Source organism: Pinus tabuliformis, chromosome 4_2, assembly GCF_031772625.1.
Source record: "Pinus tabuliformis cultivar Carrire ecotype Pingquan chromosome 4_2, CPIR1, whole genome shotgun sequence".
NCBI lineage: Eukaryota > Viridiplantae > Streptophyta > Pinopsida > Pinales > Pinaceae > Pinus > Pinus tabuliformis.
The window spans coordinates 121511946-121537776 of NC_142304.1; the positions used below are offsets into that span (position 1 = coordinate 121511946).

The window sequence follows — 25831 nt, forward strand, 5'->3', positions numbered from 1 at the left end:
TCGGGGGTCGTCGATCGCCGATCTCCGATTTCGGCGATAGCAACATCGCTCGGCCCAGGGTTCTGTGTATCGTCGATGCCAATCATCGGCATATCGCATGATCGCAATCGCTAGATCCAAGGTCCCAATATCGCATATGTGTCTGCCACCGATCCGATAAGTCGGGGATGGGCGATCGGGGTTTTCTCCCCTTTCTGCTTAAGTCCGCCTTTGGCCCTCCTCCGATGTGATTTCCCTTTATAAGGTTTTTTTTCCATTTTTAGGGGATTTTGCCTCTTTTTCTAAGGAACAAAGGGCATCTTCTTTGAGCGATAACTTTTGCATCCTAAGTCCATTTTTGCCCATTCAAGTTGCAGTAGATTTAGAATGAAAAGATCTCTGCAATGGGGCTATGTCCAGGAACTTACTTGGACTTTCCTTTTCCTCAGTGAGGAATACTTAGACTTAGGAGTCTATCCAAAATCCATTTTGGATCAGTCATGCTGCATCGTGCTACCCATGGCACTACCACTGCTACTGCTACACTACAACTCGGTTACTGAGAAGTAAGTAACTAATCCACCCAACTACTGACATCCTTGTCAGGCTAGAAACCCTCCCAAGGCTGAAGCTCTCTCTGTCGCTATCCTGTGCTCCCTCTGCTGACTCTGCACTGCTACAACAAACTTTGTGCCTATCGCACCGCTGTAAACACCTTTGTGCCTTCCTGCACTACTGTAACCTCCTCTGTGCCTCTCACACTACTACAAGCCCCTCTGTGCTACCAAGGACTATTGCACTCTAGCACTCTCTGCCACTCCATCCGCATCCGCTTCTACCGACATCCACCATCCTACTACTGTCACTTCGGGGCTCCCGTAGCTAGGTATGATCCAAGAGTTTGGCTACCTCAAGGATCCTGCCCCTCATTGCCTGTAGTCCTCCTGACTACAGCTCGATGTCTCCCCACCTCTTCTCTAGAGGTACATGAGCACTCACGGCACAATCGTCATCATCCTCTACCCCCTTTTCCACCTTCGTTGGCGTTGCCTTGGAGTCAGACATCTCTCCCTTATTCTTCTTCCTCGAACACTGGTTTGCATAATGGCCCAGTTCCCCACAGTTGAAGCACTTTATCTTGGAGAGGTCCCTTTTCTTCCTCTTCCCCTTCTGCCCCGCAAATGCTAGAGTTGCGTCCGCTTCCTCCTCTTTCTATACCCGGGCTCCTTTGCTACTACTTCCCACCTTGGTCAGCCGTCGGATCTCTTCTTGACGAAGAGCTGCCCATAATTCTTCCTGTTGACCACTATGTGTCAACGACCCATAGCAGTACACACCCTTTTTTTGCAAAATGGATAATGCATGATCGATGTGTTCCTGCCATCCAGCTATCATCATCATCTTGATTGTCATGTTATAATGTAAACCTAGTCTGCATGTGTATAATGTAAATAATCTCAACAGATCCGTGTCGTGTATGTAATCACCTACGTAAACTTACTTTTCTTGTAACGATCTACATTCCGGGAGGTTTTTTGTCTCACTAATCTATTCTTGGATGGTCGGCAGAGTTTTCCTTCAGCCTTACCCCAACGCCGGAATGAATTTTGTCACCAGGATCTTAGGGGAGTCCTAGTGTTATAGACCGAGTCTGTGTAATAGTGATTTTTGAATAATCCTAACTATTTGGTTAGGTTATTTTATTACAAATTGTTTGATCTGCTAGATTATATTTGTGTCGCAGAGCTGGGTAGTCTATGAGGGTGTTTTGCAAATGGGTTTTCCCCCTTGAGATGTAAAAAATGTAAAAATCATGATGTAAAGTGTCTTGAGGGTTAGAAAAATAATTTATCCCCTCATAGGTCCTAGGTCCTAGGTAAATTTAAATTTTCTAAAGGTAAAATTCGTGGAACCTTTAAAAAATTAAATCTTAACAGGTCCAGGGACTAAGGTTAATTGATTATTTTGCTAAATTTTATGCCTTGGGTCCCTGGGGTTAAGTTAAAGTCAAAATTTTGAGGAAATAAACGCAAAATTTTAATTTTTGAATTTATTAAAATGCATTTTATTGAAAAATTCGAAATTTCCTCAATATTTAAAATTTCGACAGATAAAATTAAAAGAAATTTTGATCCTCATCAATGGTCGAGATCACTTTGACAAGGATCACTCGAACTAGCCGTTGGAGGATTTATCTTTAAATAGGAGGTCATTTGTCAGTCAAGATCATCCGATCTTTTGATTGTGTACTAAGCAAAAAGCTCTCTTGTAATCTTTTTATGAGCAATAAAGAAAGACTTTGGAGTTAAATTTATGTTGGTGTTACTCTTCATGGAAATGTTATAAGATATATTATTTTCGTGCTTAATTTCTTTTTTGTCATTAATAATAGCTTCTAAAGAGCAATTTGAGTACAGGTATCTTGCTCAGTCGCTAGGGTTTGAATGATAATTTAAGTTTTGAATATAATAGCAGGTATCTCTATTAGATCTAAATTTTATTATTGTTCTCTTGCTCTATATTGACGACTGAATTGAGTTTTGCAGGAAAATCCTTGATTATTAGATCATCGGGCGTTCGGGGAAGTTCTCGACTAAACCAGCCAACTTCCGATCCATGTTTTCTGAAGAGCCCAATTTGAATTTGAGCCCAGCTTATCATAAGATATTTTATGGGTGATGCATGAGGGTTTTGAGCACAGTACCTTCTTTAAAACATCAAAAAACTTAAATTATTTTTCTGTGCTAAATCGTTGGATCTGGCTATTGAGAGCCTCAAATAATCAGATCTGGGAGCGGAATCGTACTCACACTCCCTAGATCTGATAGATCTACCATTTATGTACATAAATCTGTAATTAATTTTAGTTTTCTGACTTTGGTTTTCAGGGTTTTAGTGTTTTTTGGGTCATTGTGTATATCGTTTGGGTTTTTTTTGTTGTATTGCAGCTACAGATCTGAAGCTAAAAGTTGTGCAGAGTCGGCTATATTGACCGCATCTGATGGCATGGGGCATCTTTGTATTGTATTTATAACCTTATGCCATGTTGTTTCAGTGTTTCATTTTGTAGTTAGATTTGGTTTTTCATGTTGTTAGACTAGTTAATAAATGAAGAGATTATATCTTTACTGTGCTTAACGTTATATGATGATTTTTGGATGGACGCTACTTATGTTTTGTTGTGTGTTGCTTAGATGCAGATTCTGGATTCTCACATTCCTCCAATGCAGCAACATGTCCACAAGTAAAGCCAGATGTTGGCCACTACGTGTCAACGACCCATATCAGTACACCCCCTTTTCTCGCAAAAGGGATAGCGTCTGATCGATGTGTTCCTGTCGTCTAGCTATCACCATCAGCATGATTGTCATGTTATAATGTAAACCTAGTCTGCATGTGTACAATGTAAATAATCTCAGCAAATCCGTGTCGTGTATGTAATCACCTAGGTAAACCTACTTTTCTGGTAACGATCTACATTCCGGGAGGTTTTTTGTCTCACTGATCCATTCTCGGATGGTCGGCAGAGTTTTCCTTTAGCCTTACCCCAAAGCCGGAATGAATTTTGTCACCGGAATCTTAAGTGAGTCATAGTGTTATAGATAGAGTCTGTGTAAAAGTGATTTGGGAATAATCCTAACTATTTGGTTAGGTTATTTTATTACAAATTGTTTGATCTGCTAGATTATATTTGTGTCACAGAACTGGGTAGTCTGTGAGGGTCTTTTGCAAATGGGTTTTCCCCTTGAGATGTAAAAAATGTAAAAATCATGATATAAAGTGGCTTGAGGGTTAGAAAAATAATTTATCCCCTCATAGGTCCTAGGTCCTAGGTAAATTTAAATTTTTCAGAGGTAAAATTCGTGGATCCTTTAAAAAATTAAATCTTAACAGGTCCAAGGACTAAGGTTAATTGATTATTTTGCTAAATTTTAAACCTTAAGTCCCTGGGGTTAAGTCAAAGTCAAAAGTTTGAGGAAATAAATGCAAAATTTTAATTTTTGAATTTATTAAAATGCATTTAATTGAAAAATTCGAAATTTCCTCAATATTTAAAATTTCAATGGATGAGATTAAAAGAAATTTTAATCCTCATCAACGGTCGAGATCACTTTGACAAAGATCACTCAAACTAGCTGTTGGAGGATTTATCTTTAAATAGGAGGTCATTTGTCAGTCAAGATCGTCTGATCTTTTGATCGTGTACTAAGCGAAAAGCTCTCTTGTAAAGTGTAAGCTTGTAGCTTCAAGCAACAATAAGATAGATAATGCCAAGCTCAAATTAAATTGTAACAAACTTTAACTTAAAGAAATGTGATAGTGAAGTTGTGTTAATTCCCAATTAAAGCATGCATGTACGTGAAAGAAGTATGAAAGCTTAAACCATGCAAATGTCAATCCACCCAAGAGAAGCCTCCCTCTAAATGGGGAGATAGGATACCATGGGAGAAATCCCAAGCTCCCACAAGAAAGTTAGATCTTTTATTAATATTACAATGAGAAGAGGACCCTTCAAAGTTCTCAACTACACTTCAAGGAGAGTCCTCACAATAATTGTTTGAAACATGGACACTAGACCTCCTTTCTTGAGAAAGTAGTGACAAGATCTCACAAAACTTATGCAAGAGAAACAAGGTGTGAGTTTCCTCCAAATGCCCACGGTTTAAAGAGGAAAATGGGCAACCCTCTAGTGAACTCGACTTGGCCAAAATAAGCCTCAAAAGGGCTTACGACATCCTTGGAAATCGAACCCCCAACATTTGCCAAAAGTCCTGCAAACACTTGTTAGATGTTGCGGGAAGATGCTTTTCAAAATCTGTCACACAAGAGTTAGCAAACAATCCAAACAATGGCTGCAAAATAAGTTAAGTATTAATAGAAAAATCTGCAAGATAAAATGTATATTTACAATTATAATTTATAGAAGGCTAAGCTAAAGAGTGAGAGAAAACTTTCGTTTTTGCTTAGCCATCTTCAAGCTCTTAGATAGCAAATGAAAGAAATGAAGTACAATGTTTTTTAAAAGAGATTTGAATTTATAAGTTCTCGGCTTGTGTACAATCTATGTGCCGAAATCCCTGCAAAACCACTTTGTAAGATAAGACTTTGAAGGTTCAAAGAACAAATGAGAGCTCCTTTAAGAATGTATCAAGAGTGGGTTGGTCTCTCCAAAGACTTCCCCTCACGCTTTGATTTTGTAATCCCAACACGATGTTCCCTCTACAAAACTTCAATCAAGAATTAGTTCCATATAGATTTAGCAATAAACAATGATAAGAAACACTAGAGATTTATTTAAAACCAACTAGAGCATTCTATACCTAGAGCATGCTTCTAAATCAAATTTCAATGCAAGATAGCTCTACATTAACAAATCTACAAGAGCATACGGAAGCAAATTAGATCAAAGCATGAGTAAAAGGAATTATACCGATCCGTGCGGTCACGGTTTGGGTAGGGTTTTCAGAACCCTACGGGCCCTGTTTTCATTCTACACCTACCATAGCTACACTTCGATGCTGGTCGCTCTCCGTTACAGCTGCCTGCACTTCCGCCGTTCGATGCTGCCGTTCGATGCTGCCGTTTGGTTCTTACCTTCAGGGCTACCGATTACCTTGAGGTCGTTCGCAGTCAGGTAACCTTCTGACGTTATCTGCACTAGCATCTTGATTTACCCTGGGGTTTTTACTGTGCCGTGTTACTACCGGGAACTCTCCACCGCCAGACTCGCTCACCGTTTCGAGAAGCCGTTACCATGGATGACTTGGAAAGCGTAGACTACTCCGCGGATCCCTTGGAAGGGGTCTCCATCTGGAGAACCCCCAATGCCAGCTCAGACGGAATGCTGTATGGTGATTTATCTGGGATTTATTCACAGTATGTGCATGGTGAATCCTCCAGAACTTTGCCCGTGATTCTTCCGGAGGACCCCCCCACCTGGCCGGCCCTCTCGACGCCTTCTCATTCCCCGGCGACCCTAGGGTTTGTGGCTGGTTCGACAACCCCATCCCTCGGGTTAACTCCACCGACTATTGGTTTATCACACCTGCCGCATTACCCTAACCCTGTTTTGAATACCTCTGGTTCTGCAAGGTTATTTGGTCCCTCACCTGGTTGTTTCTCATCCGTACCTCCCCTCTCGGACCCCCTTTCTGGCATATCACTCGCCCCCTTCGCTGGTATCCCCGCGACCTTACCTTCTTCCATACCTTCACATTCGCCTCCATCGGCTCCTTGCACGCACCGGACCCCTTCTCAATCAGGAGGCCCTAGAAAGAAAACTAAATGCTTTAAATCTCGGGAGGCTGATTACTTTCTCAGGCTGGAAGAGGACATTAAGTGGGGCGAAGCCATGGATTTTGCGGACCGGGTCTTAGTCGGTCGCATTAGGGGACGGAACTACACGGCGGCACGCTTGAAGGCATGGGTTACTGAGGTCTGGGGACACCACTTGGTCGAGCTTCCGTTTGTACAGACTTTTGTGAGGGGATGGTTTGCATTCCGTTTCGCGCGTGCCGACCACACAAACTGGGTTTTGTCTTCTCACTGGCATTTTGACCACGCACCTGTGTTACTCAAGCGGTGGACTCCGTTATTTGATCCTGAGACGGAGCAAATTGGGATTGGCCCTATTTGGATTAGGCTTCCAGGTCTCCCCCTACAATATTGGTCGGAGGAAATTTTCAAGCGCATTGGCAACGCTCTGGGATCCTATATGGGTTATGACAATTCATACCTCCAGACTGGTATGATGGCCTACGCCAGGATTCTTATTTATATGGATACTCGGGGAGGACTATATGAATACATTACCATCCAATGGAGGGATTCTGCGCGAAGGCAGATCATCGACTACGAGGGCATACCATATCGTTGTCGCAGATGCCACAAAGTGGGGCACCTTTACAGAGATTGCCCACTACTTCGGAAATCCCCTCGGCAAGCACAGGAACCGACCACGGAGATTGATAATCCTGCAAATTCGCAGCCTGATCAGCCAGAACAGCCTTCTGCCGACCCACATTGCAGCTCCGGGGATGCTGAGAAGGCCGAAGGAAATGACCACATTCAGACAGCTCAGGATCCTCCGCCCCCGGTACCGCCTTCGTCCACAGAGGCTCAGGAGCACTCACTGAACCCTCCTAAGGACACTGCGGTTACGGGTATGTGTTTATTTTCTTCTCCCATCTCTTTGAATTTACAAGCATCCTGCACTTCATCTGACATCTCACTGGCTGATCCGCATGTTTCTCACCTTCCTCATCAGCTGACTCATACATCTCTCTCCTGCTCGATCCCTCCCCCCCCTCCCTTAGCTCCCCCTCCCCTGATCTCATCGACCTCTTCTGTTCCTAAGCTATCACCTCGGTACGCCCTTCGTCCCCGGAACAGAGATAGGGGACCTGATGTGATCGGCCTTGATTCTATTAACCCTCCCTCGCATTTCAAATTAGGCCGTGGTCGTCCATCCCGTATTACTAAAGCCAGGAAGATGACTGATGAGGAAGTCGCCCTCGGGCGACAGCATACTATTATTGGGGCCCTTAGAGCAAAGGATGGCCCTCCCCCGCCTTCTTTATGAAAATCCTCTCCTACAATTGTAGGGGGTTTGCTAGTTCCGCTAAAAAACTAGCGCTCAGGAGGCTTATTACCTCGGACCATCTGGACATCATTTTCTTACAAGAAACCCTCTGCCCTATGGATATACTTGTCCGTACCCTATCTACATGGCTTCCGCATTGGACATTCTATGCTCTTGATGCTGCTGGCCATTCGGGGGGCCTGGCCGTCGGTGTCTGTAACAAATCCATAGATATCAGAAATTACTGGGGTGGCAAGGGGTACATTGGTATTGACATTCATATTCATACTCTGGATCGGGAGCTCCGTCTGATTAACGTCTATGGCCCCTGCACTGATAGACTCACATTCTGGAGATCCTTATTTGAGAGGCAGCTGCTACAAGATAACAACATTGTACTGGGAGGTGATCTTAACTTCTCTCTGGGACACAGTGAATCATGGGGGCATATGGCACAAGTGGACTCCCTCTCAGAATCTCTATCCTCTCTCTTGGAAGACCACCACTGGGTCGACATTCCGACAGCCAGACTTCAGTATACCTGGACAAACAATAGAAGTGGAGAACAGAGTCTGGCTAGGAGACTGGATCGCTTCCTTATTAAAGAACAATTATATAGTGATCTACCCAGGACCAGACAATGGGTTGGATCGGGGGGTCTATCAGATCACAGGCCCATCTATCTCGAGCTAGATGGTCTCACTCACAAGATAAAAAGTCCCTACAAATTCAATGCAGCATGGCTTCGAGACCCAGCATATATACAACTGGTACAAGATTACTGGCATAATAATCCTATTAGGGAGGAGGAAGACTTACCTACGGGTTTTGTCCGGAAGTTATCCGAGCTCAAGCTGGCTACTAAGAAATGGGCTCATCAGAAGCGGTTACAAGACAACCACACTCTATCGGAGGCAGAGAGAATCATATCTGAATATGAAACCTCTACTTCAGGGAACTTTAACACGCCAGAGGACAAGGAGCAGTTTAATCTTCTGATAGCCCAGCGCACAAAAATTCTGAAGGATAGAGAAGAAAGTATGAGATTGAGAAGCAGGGCTATATGGCTCACAGAAGGTGATGACAACACTAAATTCTATCATAAATTTGCAAATGGGCGCAAAGCTATCAACACAATCTGGGAACTTAAAGATGAACGGGGACACATTATATCAGAACAGCGTGAATTGGCTAGACTGGCATCTGATCATTTCCGGGGCATTTACAAGGCCCCAAGGAATGCAAATATACTGGAGATCATGCGAATTGCAGAGCTCTTCCCCAGATTTGTGGACCAAGAAGACTCGGAAGAAATTCTCAAGGAGGTGACCATGGAGGAACTTGAGGCTACTCTGAAATGGTTCAAGAAGGACAAAAGTCCTGGGCCAGATGGGTGGACAATTGAATTTTATATCTCCTTCTTTGACATTTTGGGCCAGGACTTGCTAGGTATTGTAGAGGATAGCAGGAAAAGAGGTAGAATATCATCTGCTATAAAATCTACCTTCATTGCTCTCATACCTAAGACGGATAACCCTGCCACATTTGACGAGTTCAGACCAATATCATTATGTAACTGCCTTTATAAGATTATTGCTAAGATAATTGCCAATCGTATCAAGCCCATACTCTCACAGCATATATCTTCTGAACAGTTTGCATTCTTACATCATAGGCAGATACATGAGGCCATTGCTATGGCCCAGGAGCTCTTGCATACTCTGCACACCAAGAAACAGAAGGGAATGATCCTCAAAGTCGACCTCACGAAGGCTTTCGACCGAGCCAATTGGTTGTACCTAAGGCTACTGCTCACTCATATCGGCTTCCCTTTTGACTTTATCAAATGGATTATGAGCTGCATTCTGGATGTTTCATACAGTGTGCTCCTCAATGGAGAAGCGACACCATTCTTTACAGCAGAGAGAGGGCTACGACAGGGTTGCCCTCTATCTCCTTTACTGTTCCTGCTGATCATGGAGGGACTGAGTAGGATCATCTCATCCACCAAAGCTCGTCGTCAACTCACTGGCATCAAAATTGCGGATGATCTCTTCCTTACTCACCTTCTATTTGTGGATGACATCCTTATCTTTCTTAATGGCAGCATTGGTGACTCTACCTCCCTTCATAACTCCTTCCGACTCTTCCAACAGGCTACAGGTATGCAAATTAATCATAACAAATCTTCTATCACCTCTGTTGGATGCTCGGCACATGAAGAAATCTATGCCTCACAGCGCTTCCCATTTGCTAATCTGGAGCTGTCGGATGGTATTAAGTATTTGGGCTTCAGACTGAAGCCAGCAGGTTACAAGATTGCAGATTGGTTATGGCTCATCGCCAAGGTGGAGAAAAGACTACATGTTTGGTTTCACAAATACCTCTCGAGAGCTGGCAGACTCGTTCTCATTAAGGCAGTTATAGAAGCAACTCCGGTGTATTGGATGGCCTTGGCCTGGATACCCAGAGGTATACTGAACCGTCTACAGAACATATGCTGTCGTTTCCTATGGAAAGGACACCAAACAGGTCGTATTTTTGCATGGGTCAAATGGGAAACTATCACTAAACCTAAGAGATGGGGAGGATGGGGAATCAAGAGATTGGCCATATTCTCCAAAGCGCTGGCAGCCAAGCTTGGTTGGAGCCTAATAACAGCGGACAGCCTCTGGACCAGGGTGGCACATTCTAAATATATAAAGCCATTATCTACTCTCGATTGGCTTTGCACCAGACCTGGACATAACACGCAATATTCAAATATTTGGAAAGCTGTTATTGATTCTATCCCTTTGATAAGAGAAGGCATTACATGGCGCATAAAAGAAGGGAATGCTGTTAGGATAGGGGTGGATCCCTGGGTAGGCTGTGGGAATGCACACAGACTCCCGGTGGATCTGGTGCGCTATCTTAATGACAGAGGCATAGTATATATTAAACATATTGGGGACCAAGACAACACCACATTTCTTCAGCAGGCTTGGTTGACAGACAGAGCTTTGAACTTGCCACACCAGTGGATTGATGATTGGAAGGATTTCACCTCTGCGCTCAGTCAGGCCAATATCAGACTCCTGGACGGGCCGGATGAGATTATATGGGCACATGCCAAACATGGTGCATACACTCCTAAGTTAGGATATCTTAAACTTATGGAGACCTTCATGCCACCTGATATTCACAGTGCATGGAAGTCGATCTGGAAGTTAAAGGCTGCTCCAAGGACTAGACTCTTAATGTGGAATATTATATTTGACAAAGTCCCGACTGGTTCCAATCTCATCAAACGATCTTTCCACGGGCCATATCGTTGTCACCTCTGTTTAGCTGCTGAAGAAACTACGGAGCACCTTTTCCTCTCCTGCACTGTGACCACACATATTTGGCAAGACATCACCTCACATTTTCCTCAACTGAATCCATGGCGCGGGGCATCCCTTCAGGAGGCGTGGTCTTCCTGGTGCACTGAACATCCTGGCAAAGCCAAAAATCTCCCTTTGCTGATCTGCTGGGCTATATGGATAGCTCGCAACTTATCGATTTTTCAATTGAAGAGAACCCACTGGCCCTCGATCATCCTTTCCACGGTTGCTGATTACAATCTTATACCTGATGATATTACCATAACTACCCCTCGAACTCTCTCCCCAATTCCCATTGATCACACCAAACCTTGGGCATTTTTTGATGGATCGGCCCAACCTGAAGGCTGTGGGGGGGGTGCTACTCTTCATTTAACTGACAGGCATAGTTTTAAGATTCAAATATATCTTGGCAGAGGCACTAACAATTACTCTGAGCTCATTACAGCTAAACATATTATCCATTTTGCTATTCATAAACGATGCCGTCACTTGCAACTATTTGGAGACTCAAAAGTTGTTTGCAATTGGCTTAACAATGCATCTCATTGTCATGCATTTGCTTTAAGACATATTTTGGAGGAAGCCAAGAGACTGACCATGTCCTTTGAATCTTTTACCTGTCATCATATATACAGGGAGCAGAACACCATTGCAGATCAACTCTCCAAAGAGGCTGCGCACAGAATAGGAGAAGACTGGTGGATACAGGAGGACACAGACGGCACCTATTACCAGTACTATCATCGCCCTTTTGAAGAACTACATGAGTGATGGGCTATAATTGCCCATTTATATGATGATAGGTTATGATAGTTTTTTGTTTATTTACAGATTACTGTAGATAAAGACTTTTCTGTACATCTTTAGATATATATAGGATATATATGCTCTCTGCGAAGAGCAGGACATCAAATTTTGATACTTTTTTCAGATATAACATGCTCCCTGCGTGGAGATATAACAGCAATAGTGACTTCGACAGGCATACTGCCTGCATTTGAATATGCCTCGGCATCTGCAGAATGTAATTTTCTTAAACACTAATGGAAATTACGACTTTTTCCCAGGGAAAAAAAAAAAAAAGGAATTATACCAATGCTCAACAATTCATTGCACTCGAAAAGGAGGAACACCTCATGAATGAAACCCCAAAGTCTTTATTGATATTTCTGAAAATGTACAAGGCAACAGCGCTTCCGCAAGCACAATAGCTAGTAACAATATTATACAATGTGAAAGCCCATGGCTCTATTATATAGAGAGTTGGGAGCAAATCCCAATGAAGAATGACAATGACAAATAGCATTGGAGCCAATCCCAATGTAGAAGTGATTAAACAAGTGGCATGAGGTGACAATCCCAAAAAGAAATTTGAATTTGTTGAATGGAGCTCCAATGCCAACTGTAAAAATTGAATTCTGGCAAATGGACATCATTTTCTTCTTCCCTTATGTGCCAAATTCGAATTTTATGGTGGAATGACAAGTGTATATGGATGGTAACCCATGTGGGGACAATTTCCCACAAAAATCTCCACCAAATATTCTCCCAAATCCTCCCAAATGTGCATTAACTTCACAAATTCGAATTTCCAAGCAGCTTTTTCATTTAATGCCAGAAGTTTGATTTTATTTGAGCACATGTCCTTTCCTTGATTTTAGAAGTCCACATCACCTTGGGACTTCACTTTAACTCCCCCATAATTTTCACCTCATTTCCACAACATTTAGTATGTGTGGATATTTATTTTTCTCCATTTATTTAATTTATGGCTTAATTAATTGCCAGATTTCCCACTAAATTTAGGAAAAGTGGGTTTTGAGGGTCCAAAACACATTATTAACCCCTCAAAGTGTGGCATAGTAGAAAGTTGAGGGTGAGAGGTATAGTTTTGATTACTCATACTCTATACAACTTCTCTAGACTAACTTATTACAATTTAAATACAATTTTATTTGCAATTTTTTACTTGCGGGAAATCTAAAAATTTAAAAAATAGCTATCTAGACCTAACCAAATTCCATGAATTTTTTTGTGATCTAGTATGGTAATATACATCGACAGTAGACACTAAAATGTGTCAGGGGTTCAACCTTCAAACCATCACCCTGGCTTTGGGGTAAAACGTGAGTGAAAAAACCAAGAAAATTATCCGCCAAGGTGTACTCGTTTGTTGATCGAGTCCCAACATCTTGGGCCTATTACAGACTCAAAACTCATCATTACTAATATCACTTATTATAATTCCCCGTAAGGTGTAGAATCTGGGTACAAGAAAGATGATGAGAAGATAGAAGTAGAGTTAAAAAACTCTGTTGACTGACGATATCTGATGGTACAAGTGTCCTCTGGATCATCCTTGGGCATGGAGTCTTCATATAATCATCAGGGGCCACTCCAGTGGTCAACAGGTTTTTCCAGGGACATTTGTCCAAAAACAACTGTCATTTGTGTGTATCTTTCTCTATTGTTCAGTTTCTTGTTTTGGCATATAATTTAATTGCAGTGTATGTATTTCGATGTTTGTTGTAGGAAACTACAAATAACTTGTTTATGTAAATCTAACAAGTAGGAGAAATATCTTCAGCGTTGCAGTAGGAATTCTCGGGTTTAAGGAATTTTTACATGCTATCAGAGCGAGTGCAGGTGAGACAAGAAGACCAGTGCCAAAGAACCCAGCACTGAGCAGAAAAGTAGGTCGAAATAGCTGCAGGAGGCAGCAGTTCGAATCCCTAGAGGGGTTTGAGCAGTTTGAGCAGGAGGGCTATATTTTCATGGGTGTCTCTCTCTGAGTGAGCCGACATAGAGGTAAGACTGCCAGATTGAGAATTCGCCAAGGCAGAGGGAGCCACACAAAGCCTCAGCGCAGAGCTAGAGGGACGCAGTTTTCTACAAGCTGAGTGCTGGGAAGAAAAGTCGTCGGAAGAAGGAAGCATATCGCTTAGTGAGGGAATATTTCCTCAATGATTTCTTGCCGAGGAAATCAGTATTTCTCATTTGCTGAGTAGCAGAGGAGAACCAGACTTACCAGCTCCATCAGGGAGTGCATAGGGCAGCCTAGGAGCTACGCAGTAGGGAGAAAGAGGGAGTTGTTCGACATGTTTCGGAGGATATGGAAACCAGTGGCTTGAGGGATTAGGACAGGTTGTACGTGGCTTCCAACTATGTCATCTAGAAGGCTAGAATGTATTTCCTTCAAGATGAGCATGCCCTCAAGACGTATGTTGATAGTGTGGTAGTTGTCCCTGCGGATGCAGATCCGCTGAAAAGTACAGAGATGAGATGGCAAAGGCCAAGAGGATGATCCTAGATGGAGTCAAGGATCACGTGGTGTGCCACGTTGCTAGCAGAGCAACTGCTATGGAGATGTGTGATGCTTTGGCCACAATGTATCAGGGATCTTCAGAGCAGCAGAAGATGTACTTAAATTCTGTCTCAGATGAATGGCAAGTCTTTGTCCAGAGTATCATGGGCAGAGCAGCATTGCCTAATTGGGATGAGATGTGGGCAACTCTAAAACAAGAAGAGTTGTGGAGAGACTTGGTCAAGGTCAAACTTGACGGAAGCAGCGGCAGCAGTGGGCCGAAGCCCAAAGTAGAGAAGGAGGATAATGCAGCCCTTGCATCAAAGGGACAACAGGGCCAATAGACACGAAAGAAGGACGTCTCCAAGGTGAAGTGTTCTAGATGTGGCAAGATGGGCCACTATGCATCCAAGTGTCCTTTAGACAAAAAGGACAAGGATGAGAAGCACAATCCTAAGGTTGCAGCCACAAAAATCGAACAAGAGGTAGAGTTCGCCATGACAGCCAAGATACCTCCAAGAGGGAGGTGGGTTGATTTAGAACTGTAGTTCGATAGAGCTATAGATGGGCAGGATCCTTGAGGAGTCCACCTCTTGGATCAATACCTTGCTACAGGAGCCCAGTTTTGCAGTAGCAGGATGGACTAGTGTCGGATGGTGTCGAGGAGTGTCGAAGAGACAGTTGCAGTGGCTAGCAACGCCAGATACTGAACAGCGCAGAGCAGTGTTGGCAGCGGTGCAGATGACACAGAGCAGAGGTTAGCAGCAGCACAGTAGATTCAGAGGGTCAGTGCAGAGACTACCAGCATTCACGTGGTATCATACTGAACACATTTAGTTCAGTAATTTTGGATGCTTTTCAGTTGCTTCTCTCAACAACTGAGTTGCAGTACGGATGCAGTGTTAGCAGTGGCAATGCTAGCAGCATAGCAGATGCAATATTTGAGAGGGAGTTGTAGCACAACTGTAGCATTGGCAATGGCACTATCAAAGGCAGCAGTACAATTGCAGCAGCAGCGTAGTAGTTGGTGGCCATCATGTGAAACATCAGCAGCGCAGAGGATGATGCTTCAGAGTCAAAGCAGTATGCAGCAATAGTATATTGTTAGAGCACATTCCTCGCTAAGAGGGAGTGTTGATTTGGGGTAGCATCGGATGTGCTCTATGCCTCAAATTTTGCAAAGAGGCTTGGGCACATGCATTCAAACCCAGAAACCATTTTGGAAAATTCCACCCAGAGACGATTTTATTAAAATAATTAATTATTTTTAATGGGTCCCTAAGTCTAAACTTAGGAAATTAAAATAATTAATGGGTAATAATCTAACTGTGGGTGTAACTTCTAGAAGGACACGAGGATCAAGCAGAAATGATCTTCCCCATTGATTTCTTCTAATCTGGGCGGTCGAATGTCAACAAGAAGATTATTTGAGGAGTCTTGAGGGTTCAGAAGTTCGATTTTCTGAAGCAGAATAGCTGTCGGGAGAATTTCGATAGTGAGCCTTTGTAGTGAGGGGCAGGGATAGTTTGGGTTGGAGAATCTTCTCCTAAGCCAAGGATACGCAGTAGAGAGGCACAAAGACACCATAAGGAGGCAGCGCAGTACCCAGGAGGGGTTGACGCTAAGCCAAAAGGGCTCACACAGAGGTAACGCAGTCCTCCAAGCAGAAGTCCGAAAATTTGTTGGGGTTTGACATTCCGAGCCGGGAAGGTTGACGTCATAACTCCGGGAGAGCAAATTGATCCAGCGTTGAGGTGACGTAATACCTTAGAGGCTGATGCAGGGCCCACGCAGGGGCAGCGCAGAAATAGATAGGGACATGTTGGTTCAGCTGTCGGATCAACCGGGACTTGCCGAGTAGAGTGAGGTAATCTCACAAATTTCCTCTGCCAGTGATATTTCTCTTTAATTGGATTACTGAGAGGGCATCCAGAAATTGTATTCAGAAAACAACTGCATAATAATAAAACCCTCATATCTGCTGCACCGGTTTGTTGAAGTCTCTAAGTTTACTTAGTTAGAAACACTCCATGCACTTTATCTGATTTATTCCTACCTACTTGTTATCTTCCTTAACAAGCTATTTACAATGTAAATACTGAAAATAAACACTAGTGCACGCTCAACATATTACAGATTAGCAACTAAAAGAAATAAGAACAAACACACCACATGACACCATTATTTTTGGACTAATGTCCCCGGAAAAACCCAATGTGGAAAAACTAGTGTAGCTATCTGAGGGTTTTCTTATTAAGCAATATCAGAGTACAATCTAGGTGTCGAAACTGGCCTACCCAACAGAGAATTTCCTTAGCAGTAATACCTATCAATTTCTAACAAATCCACTGGCTGAAACCCCAGATAATCCTTCCGGCAACTACTCAGCACCAATCTGCCCCAAAAACCCCAGCGTCTGCCCAATCTGGACTGCGTCAGCCTCTCCTAGCCCAGCGCTGGCATGTGTCAGCCTATCTTGTCCTACGTCAGCTCTCTGAGCCTTTGCATCAACTACGCTGGCCCCTCTGGTGTTCTGCGCATCACTTCGCTGCCTCTGCGTGGCCCTGTGTGAGCACTGGCTACTCCTACGTCTCTCTCTCTGCCTGCTCTGTTGCTATCCCGGCACTATCTTTGCCTCTCTGTCTCTCTGTACTCAATGCCCCTCAATTGCTCTCCCGATCATTGATTCTATCTCTCTTAGCAAACCCCCCTCTAGAGAATAGAATGACTGATCACTCTGATGTATTCTCCAAGTGACCCCCAAGCCTCCTCTTATACTTTTCCTATTGACATCTCAACAACCGAGATTAAGTCCCTAATCAACGGCTAAGATTAAATCTGGCTTGATCCATGTCTTTTGGACCATTCTAACACAAATTCATATTAATACACATTAATATTTTATTTTCCCTAAGTTTAGACTTAGGGACTCCATTAAAAATAATAATTATTTTAATATCTCCTGATCTGCTTAGAATTTGCCCAAACCCTTTTTGGGTATTGGAGATCTCATGTGCCCTAACCTCTCCACCAAATTTCATGGCTAGATCACATCCGATGCTACCCCAAATCAACACAGTTTTCCCGCGTTGGGTTTTTCCGGTCACATTTGTCCAAAAACAACTATGTCATTTGTGTGTATCTTTCTCTATTGTTCAATTTCTTGTTTCAGCATATAATTTAATTGGTGTAGGTTGCAATGTATGTATTTCAATGTTTGTCGTAGGAAACTGCAAATAACTTGTTTATGTAAATCTAACAAGTAGGAGAAATATCATCAGTGCTGCAGTAGGAATTCCCGAGTTTAAGGAATTTTCACAAATGGACCCTAGACACACCCGTGGAAGGTTGACTCTATTCAAACAGTCAGTCCAACTATATTGGGTAATGAAGAGCTTAGTGGCAAGAGCCATGTTAGAAACCCAGAACTTGGAAGGCCCCCAAACCCAACAAGTTGAGTCGAGTCTCAAGGACATTTAATGGGAAATGCAGTGAGTACAGGTCGAGTTGTACCATCAGAATGTCCGCCTTGGTTGCGTGGAAAAACAGCTACAAAGTCTACAACAAAATGAAATGCTAGGGTCGACAGTAAAGGACCCTGCCCCGGTAGCAGCATTTGATGATTGACTACCGGAAAGTTATGATATTTCTGAAACTTTCTGATGTTTTTTGTTTTTATGATCTGGTCCATTTTCAGTAGTAAATATAGATGGGCGATAGATATGATAGCTTATAAATCTTGGATGGACATACTCAAACTGTTTATGTTTTGGATGGCTTATGATGTTGATCGATGGCCAACAGACCTGGTTTCCTTCGGGCAGCTTGAGGCCATCGGACATATATTCTAGAACCTTCCTTACATATGATTAACAGAAAGGCATTGCCAAGCTCACAAAAAAAAGTTTTGACTAAGGAGAAAAGAAACACAGTAGAAAAACTGACTAGAAACCATTCACATGTGAATCTCTAGAAATTGCACATGTAACCCTACTTATAGCAAATTATATTAATATCAAAGTAAACACAAGGTTTTCTTTTTCAAAAAAATCGGCACCCTCGTTTTTTGTTTTGGAATAACTTTATAGAGAATTGTTTACAAACTGAAACCATGATTCTAGGAAAATTTAATTACAAACTATCTTTAGGAAATATATCGTATTTCTTATACTAGATCTAATATGCATTTAAAAAGATAAATACTTAATGTGTTGTCTCTTGACTTCACGGTACATGATAAACTACTTGTAATAAAAAGTGGAATTGTAGCCAGTAAAGTTGCTAAAGAAAAGGAATGAAAACAGGTAACTGATCTTCTCCCATAAAATCTGGTAAACCCTTGTCTTGTGCCTCAAAATCTTGCTCAAATATTCATTACTATGCTCGTAATAGCACGTCTTCTTAGACCTTTGATCTGATCCTCGAGAATGATATCAATTGTGTAAAAACATCCTCCAGATAACTTTTAACAAAATTTATCCTTTCATCATTGCAAAAATCCTGCAAAATATCTGGAAGCTGACAAAATAATAGGCGTATTTTGTGGGATCAAAATTGTAAACAACACTGACAAAATAATTGGCAATATATATAAGGAGGCAATCTCGCAGTGCGCTGCCAAAACAAAGCAAAATTGGCGCTGACAAAATAATTGTCAATACAAAACATAACAAACTAGCGCTAACAAAATAATTGTCAGCGCAAAACAGAAAAAACTAGCACTGACAAAATAATTGTCAATGCTCTGTGTAAAACTGTCAAAATGAACACTGACAAATTAATTGGTTGTGTTGTTAAGAAAATATCAATAAAAGGTCTAACTCGCCAATTTGATTTGATTTCACCCTTTTAGTCTTTCTGGCCTTGGGGCCCTGCTTCCTTTGATGTTTTTGCTTCTTAGAATTTGTAGGCTGCTCTTTGTCAGTAAATCTTTGAGGAGTGTGTCATCTAGGTCAATGACCTGGTTTTCTAAAGCAAGGTTTTGCCTCAGTTTAAACTTGAGCCTAAGTTTTTTTATAGGTCTAGTATGAGGCTTTCGAATCCCATAAATTTCAGCCACGGTAGGTTCCTTTTTTCTCTTCCCCTGCACCATGTCAAATTTACCCTCTCTTGTTTCACTAGGTTCGTCTTCAGCGACTTCAACTGGTTGATCTGCAGAAATTTGTTCTGGAGGGTCGGCAATTGTCGTGTGCTCTAGTTCCTGGGGAGGAGATAGGCGTCTCTCTCTCACAGCCCTTTTAGCCTTCCTAGTATAAACCCTTTTTAATGCAGGTACTGGAACGGGGGTTTTAGCCTTCCTAGACTTGCTTTCAAGAAAATGTGTTGATGCCTTTGCCAACAACCCGCAATTGAGCTCCCAATATTCAAACGATTTTAAATAATATTTGGCCCCTTTTAATAAGATTTTCACCGCTTTAAATAATAATCCACAACCCACTTTGAATATTAATCTAGCACCGCTTTAAATAATAATCCACAGCCCAATTTGAATATTAATCTGGCCATAATACTTTGGTTGGGCATGAAAATTAAACCAGCCCCTTTTTAAAAATTATTCACCACCAAATAAAAAAAATTTCGCTCCTCTAATAATATGGGTCAACAAAATACAAATAACAGCTGGCCTCTTTAAAATTTAATTTGGCCACCCCTTTGACATATCAACCTTTCGGCTCTCACAGACTTCATACTTTGAGTCGGCCCGTTTTAATCATTGACATGGCTTCCTTTTCGGCCCATGATTATCCCGAAACAAATCAGTTTCCAATGTGGAGAATTTTGAAAATGTGGCTCGCTGCAAATGAAAATAAATTGGTCCCATTTATAAAAAAAATTGATCCTCAGCAGCTTTTGGAAACATTGGCTCGATTTATTTATTATAGCCCCTTCAAAAAATTTATCCGCTAACAAAATTTGATCTTTTATACGGCCTCTCTGCCTTGCTCCAAGATAAGCTTCAACTTCATAATGTTCGTCGGCTCTATGAACAATCAATCCTTCATCGGCTCTATGAACAATCAATCCTTTCTATAGTTATATTGGGCCGAATGATTTGACCAAAATATAATGCACACGTCTTAAGAAAGAATTTGATCCATGACACTTGCAAAACTATAAATTTAGATGCTCTAATTTGTCGAATGCCTTAAACAATTTGCCTGAGAAATTGTTGCACATTTAAGAATAGTATTTGTTGAACCCTTTAATAAATTTTCATTTTGCTGCTTGAACTAGGTTTTTGAATTCTTCAACAAAACCCCCCAACAATAATCACTGGAATTGGAAACTCAAAAACCTGCAGGCTAAGCCAAGACCAAAGGCTCTGATACCAATGTAATGTCCCAAATGCAAAAATAATAAATATGGGTTTTCTCGATATTTTAACTCGAAGATTCTTCAGACAGAACTTTCACTCATAAACAGAAGATTGCCATGTAAAATTCAACACCATAGAACTGTAAATAACAATAATGAGAAAAAATAATCTCAGCTTTATTCATAATATATAAACTGGGGTTACATGCACATACAACCAAAAGAGCTGAGATGAAAAGTTGGCCTCCAAGATAATCTGTTGCACCGCTATGCTGGCCCTCCAAATTGAACTAAACTGTACTGCTGAGCTCTCCTGTGAATTCTAGATGAATTCACCAAGGGGAGATGGGTACTCGCCCAATCTCACTAAATCACCCAAGGGTTTCTGTCCTGGGGCTACCAATGGAGTAGAAAACCGGGTTCTCAACCTCTCATACAAGAAACAATATCAAATCCAAGATGTCTCCAAATGACGTCCTCCTCTTTTATAGATCTGATGGATAGATCTCCAAGCCTCTAGAAGCATCTTATTGTGTTATTTTATTATTATTCTAGAAGCTCCTCTATTGACTTTATCTTAAGTGACCTTTTAATTTTATTTTATTTCACTTAAGTCACCTTTGGCTCACTTCCTCCAATTAATTATTTTTCCTTAATTAAATGACTAATTAAAGTCATTTTTAATTAAGGAAAATGGTAAATCGCCCACCATACTCTCTTCGGCCACGGGAAGTTGCTTCTCAGCATCCCATCCTATAGATCTTCTCATTTCGGTTACAACGAGCTATTACACTTAGGTGTTACATCAATTTCTCTGCCCGGAACGCCACCTCGAGCATAACTAATTAAGTTGGGCCCCATAATAATACTAATTTTTGAAAGTTGTCGGAATGCAACAAAACGAAAGGCAAACTGTGTGGATGATGAAATAAGCCAAGTGAATGCCATCAGATCCCACAAAAGCTCCTCAAAACTCCATCGAAACCCCTGATGACATAAACTTGCTCCACTGGCCTAGCCATCCCCTGGCCTGGAAATCCACCCTAGTTGTACTATGGAGGAAAATAAAAATGGGGACATTACATCCTCAATATTCAGGGCAGCAAGAGAGAGCTCCAAATCAGGACTTTCCAGATACACATGCCATTCTTTAGAAAGACCATAGTTATATTCTAGACCCCTACGAGATGCAAGGCGAAGGTTGGAGTGCACATAAACAAGATCCTTTGCCTTCTGTGAGTCCAACCTGTTGCGCTTCACAGAATGAATAAACAATAAGTGCTCCAATTCCTTTCTGTTGATGAAGAGCTTGCCACTTGTGAAAGGACACGAATGGCAAGGTTTTGCAAATGTACACCATTTGCTCCATGACAAATCCACCATCTAACTGGATTCATGGTCCTTCATGTTGAGAAATCAATGCTAGTAGAATTAGGGTTAGATTTCTCTTTCTTGATAATTACTTGTGAATTATGTTGGCTTCTTTTACTTCTTTGTTATATTATCTTTCATCAAGCAATTACCAAATTATGTATGTATGAAGATCACAAAAACAAAAGACACAAGATGTAGGCACTCTGCAGGGCAAAGCCCCTATCTAAGGGAAAACCCAGTCAACAATTCTTCCTTCAATAGTTTCTCGAGATAATCCAAGACTCTTGACCTAGACAAAGACTTCCTCCACACCAAGTTAGCCCTCAATCCTTCTTGTAGATGATAACCCTTCAATAGCAACTTCAACCTTGTAGCATCAACTTGTAGTAGCAACTTCGAACCAGCAATGGGTAGCAGCAACAACTTCGACTAGACAAAGAAAAACTTCTATCTCCCTAGATACTCCTCCTGAGTGAGAGATAGATGGCGCAAAATTTCAATCTTGATGACTTCTTCTTGCCTCCAAAATTTCGCACTCTTTGATAACCCCTTTCCAGCTCTTCTTCTACTTCGCATTTCCCACCTTCCAACTTCAGGATATTGAACTATGTGAGAGAGAGTGAATATTTCCAAATGAATTTGAACTGCCTTGTATATATAGCCTTCCAATGAGGTCGAATTACCTTTCTTGACGCTGACTTGGTGTGGAGGAGACTAAATTCATTTTTGACTCGAAAATAATTCTTTTTACATGATTCAAAAGCCCAAGAAGGGTCTATTTTAATGGACAATGACTCTAATGCCTCAAAATAAATTATGGAAGTCCTCAAAGGGGACTTTGACCTAAAACAAGATGACCCAAGCATGAAACCCATGTTTTAATAAGTCATAATAATAATATTAAAAATATTTTCTTCATTCTTTTGATAAGTACATTTCATCATGACTCAAATACATTTATGAAGACCGAACCTACTTACATATTTCAATACTCCCTCTTAACTAGGGAGGTATTCATAAGTACAAGTACAAAGAAGATCTCAGAACAAATGAACCATGAAGAATTTAGGCATCGCAATGCCATGGACTAGATTCCTGACCAAGGCAATCTATCCTAGTGGGACTAGGATGGACTAAAGCTTTAAACCTCTCCAGGTACCATCAGACTTACTTACTAACCATCAACCTAGGGATCTAGGTCTGTATCCGAGGTCAGAGCTCCATGACCAACGCCACCCTCCCTACTTCAGGAGCTAGACATCAACACAAAGTGTCAGTGAGATGTCCTCCCAGGCAATGTGTCTCACACATAAAGCCTCAACTTTCTCGATTATTACAATCAGTAACAAATCATCCCCGATCAAATAGATCGGTAACAACAAATCTCAACCAATCAAACTGATTGATAACACTAATCATGTAAAACATTATATCAAACCTCTGAGAGATTTACCTGTATAATCACAAGCCCAATTAGTAACAAACTTTCCAATGTACATAAGTAAACACAAACCTCTAGGGTATTCCAGACAACTGATGTTGCTTCTTAATCATAGTAGGACTTTCAAACGAATCTTGACAGAAGATTCCTTCATCATACATCTTCCTTGTTGCTTTGTGGTAGCATCGGATGTGCTCTAGCCATGAAAATTGGTGGAGAGGCTACGGCACATAAGATCACCAAGACCCAGAAATTGTTTGGGGAAATTCCACCAAGTTGGAGAGATATTAAAATAATTAATATTTTTAATTGGGTTCCTAGGTCTAAACTTAGGAAAATTAAACTATTAATGGGTATTAATATAAAACTGGGTGAGAATCCTCTAAATGACATGGAACAGGCCAAGTCTAATCTTAGTCATTGATTAGAGACTTAATCTCGGCCGTTGAAGACTCAACAGGAAACGTATAAGAGGAGGCTTGAGGGTCAATTCGAGATACACCAAGATTGATCAGTCAGTTCGATTTTCTAGAGTGGGGATTGCTGAGAAAATTCGAACAAGTGATTTGTTGCAGCGAGGGGCAGTAAGTACATAGCAGAGATAGTGCCTGAGGGTCAACGTAGTGACTGAAGAGGCTGACACAGAGGTAGCCAATGCTACGCAGAGAAAGCAGGAGCCATGCAGAGGCAACTAGAGACTGCGCAAAGGCTGAGGGGGCTGCATGGGTAACGCAAAAGGCCAAAGAGCTGACGTAGAGGGTCCCAAAGCTACGTTGAGGCTAGCAAGGCTAACGTAGTGCCTAGGAGAAGCGCCAAAAGGATTTTCGTGGGGCAGACTAGCTGAATATCTGTCTCCGAGAAGAGGTATTACTGTCATGTAACAATCTCTGTTGGGTGAGCCAGTTCGACACCCTAGTTGTACTCAAGAAATCTGCATAATAATAAAACCCTCAGAACTGTTGCACCGGTTTTCCCGCATTGGGTTTTTCTGGGGACGATTGTCCAAAAATAACGGTGTCCCTTGTGTGTTTGTCTAGTATTTCAATTGTTGATCTATATATGAGTTAATGTTGCATTTGTGTTTATTTTCCGTATTTACATGTATAAATAACTTGTTAAGGAATAAACAAGTAGGTGAAATAAACCAGATAATGCAGTAGGGATTTCTAATGTGTCAGACTTAGAAAATTCAACATTCCTTTCCTACTACACATGCAACAACATATTCTACAAACAGATTTGGCTTTTCTTATCTTAGCAGCCCCTCAAAATACATTCTCCAATTTCTTCTTTCAAGGTGTCCGTCATGACTATAGTATGTCTGCCCTCTCAACTCAAAAATTGTTTTCATGAAGACAATAGTGATGTGTCCTTCTCTCACTTATGGCCTTCACTAAGACCTACGGTTGTTACCATATCCATCACTTCCTCTTAACCAGGGAGGATTTAATCATTCCTATACAAGGAATATACCCAAGCTCCTTCTTAACTTAGGAAGATAAACTTCTTTTCTATGACATAAGAGAATCTTCCATGGCTTCCATCCTTCTCATCAGAGTTATTGTGACCATCATCATTCATATAACTTTCTTCATCATGCTTATCATATCAACTATACTTATGAACATCTTCACCATCTTGAAGATTATGTACCTGCACAACCTAGACAGAAAGTACAACCAAATATATAGAAGCATGAAGTTAACCTCATCAAAATCATACAATAATGGAAGCATTAGACTTTATAGACATAATTAGTATGAGAATTTACATCTATATTTCAACTTCGTGGCCAGGGTTTGTTACAAACCCTAAATCACATCAACAACTCAAGATATCAATCTCATTATATCGAGGGCTTTGATATTTCTTTCAAAGATATGACAAACTCTTTTATAACATATAGAAAACCCTAGATACCAGTATAACAATGCATCTAACAACTTTTGGAATTCATATGTTAGACTTCCTGCTACGATTTCATACAAAACCTAGATTTCATACATGAGATTCAACAATCAAAACCAAAGATAGCTCAATCAACAACATGACTAGCTTCTACTAGGGTTTGATGTAAACCCTAGATTTTCATTTACTAATTTTCAACAATCAAACTAATCACAATACAATTTCAAGTTTTTATCAACCTTTCATAAATCCCAGATTTGTCAAATCATATACTAGAGAATTTAACTTCTACTAAGGTTTAGCTACAAAACCCTAGAATTCACAAACAATATCATCCTAGAATATCAAACTTCGACTAGGGCTTAGTTCCAAACCCTAGGACTCATGACCATCAACGATTAGGTCAACTCATACATCTAGGATTCCATCATCATGTACAAGCATATCATAACATGTGTTAGTCAAACCCAAAGACACAAATATCAATAAAAGTTAGACATATAACAAACTTGATCAGACCAAGGTTTGATTGGACAAACACACATATACCAAGGATTTCA

General features: G+C 41.3%; 1 protein-coding gene across 3 annotated transcripts in view; it reads right to left on the reverse strand.

Moving 5' to 3' along the window:
• Positions 1 to 25831, reverse strand: part of LOC149168547 (uncharacterized) — a 560609-nt gene that overhangs the window by 346300 nt on the left and 188478 nt on the right. The gene's annotated exons all lie outside the window — the stretch shown is intronic.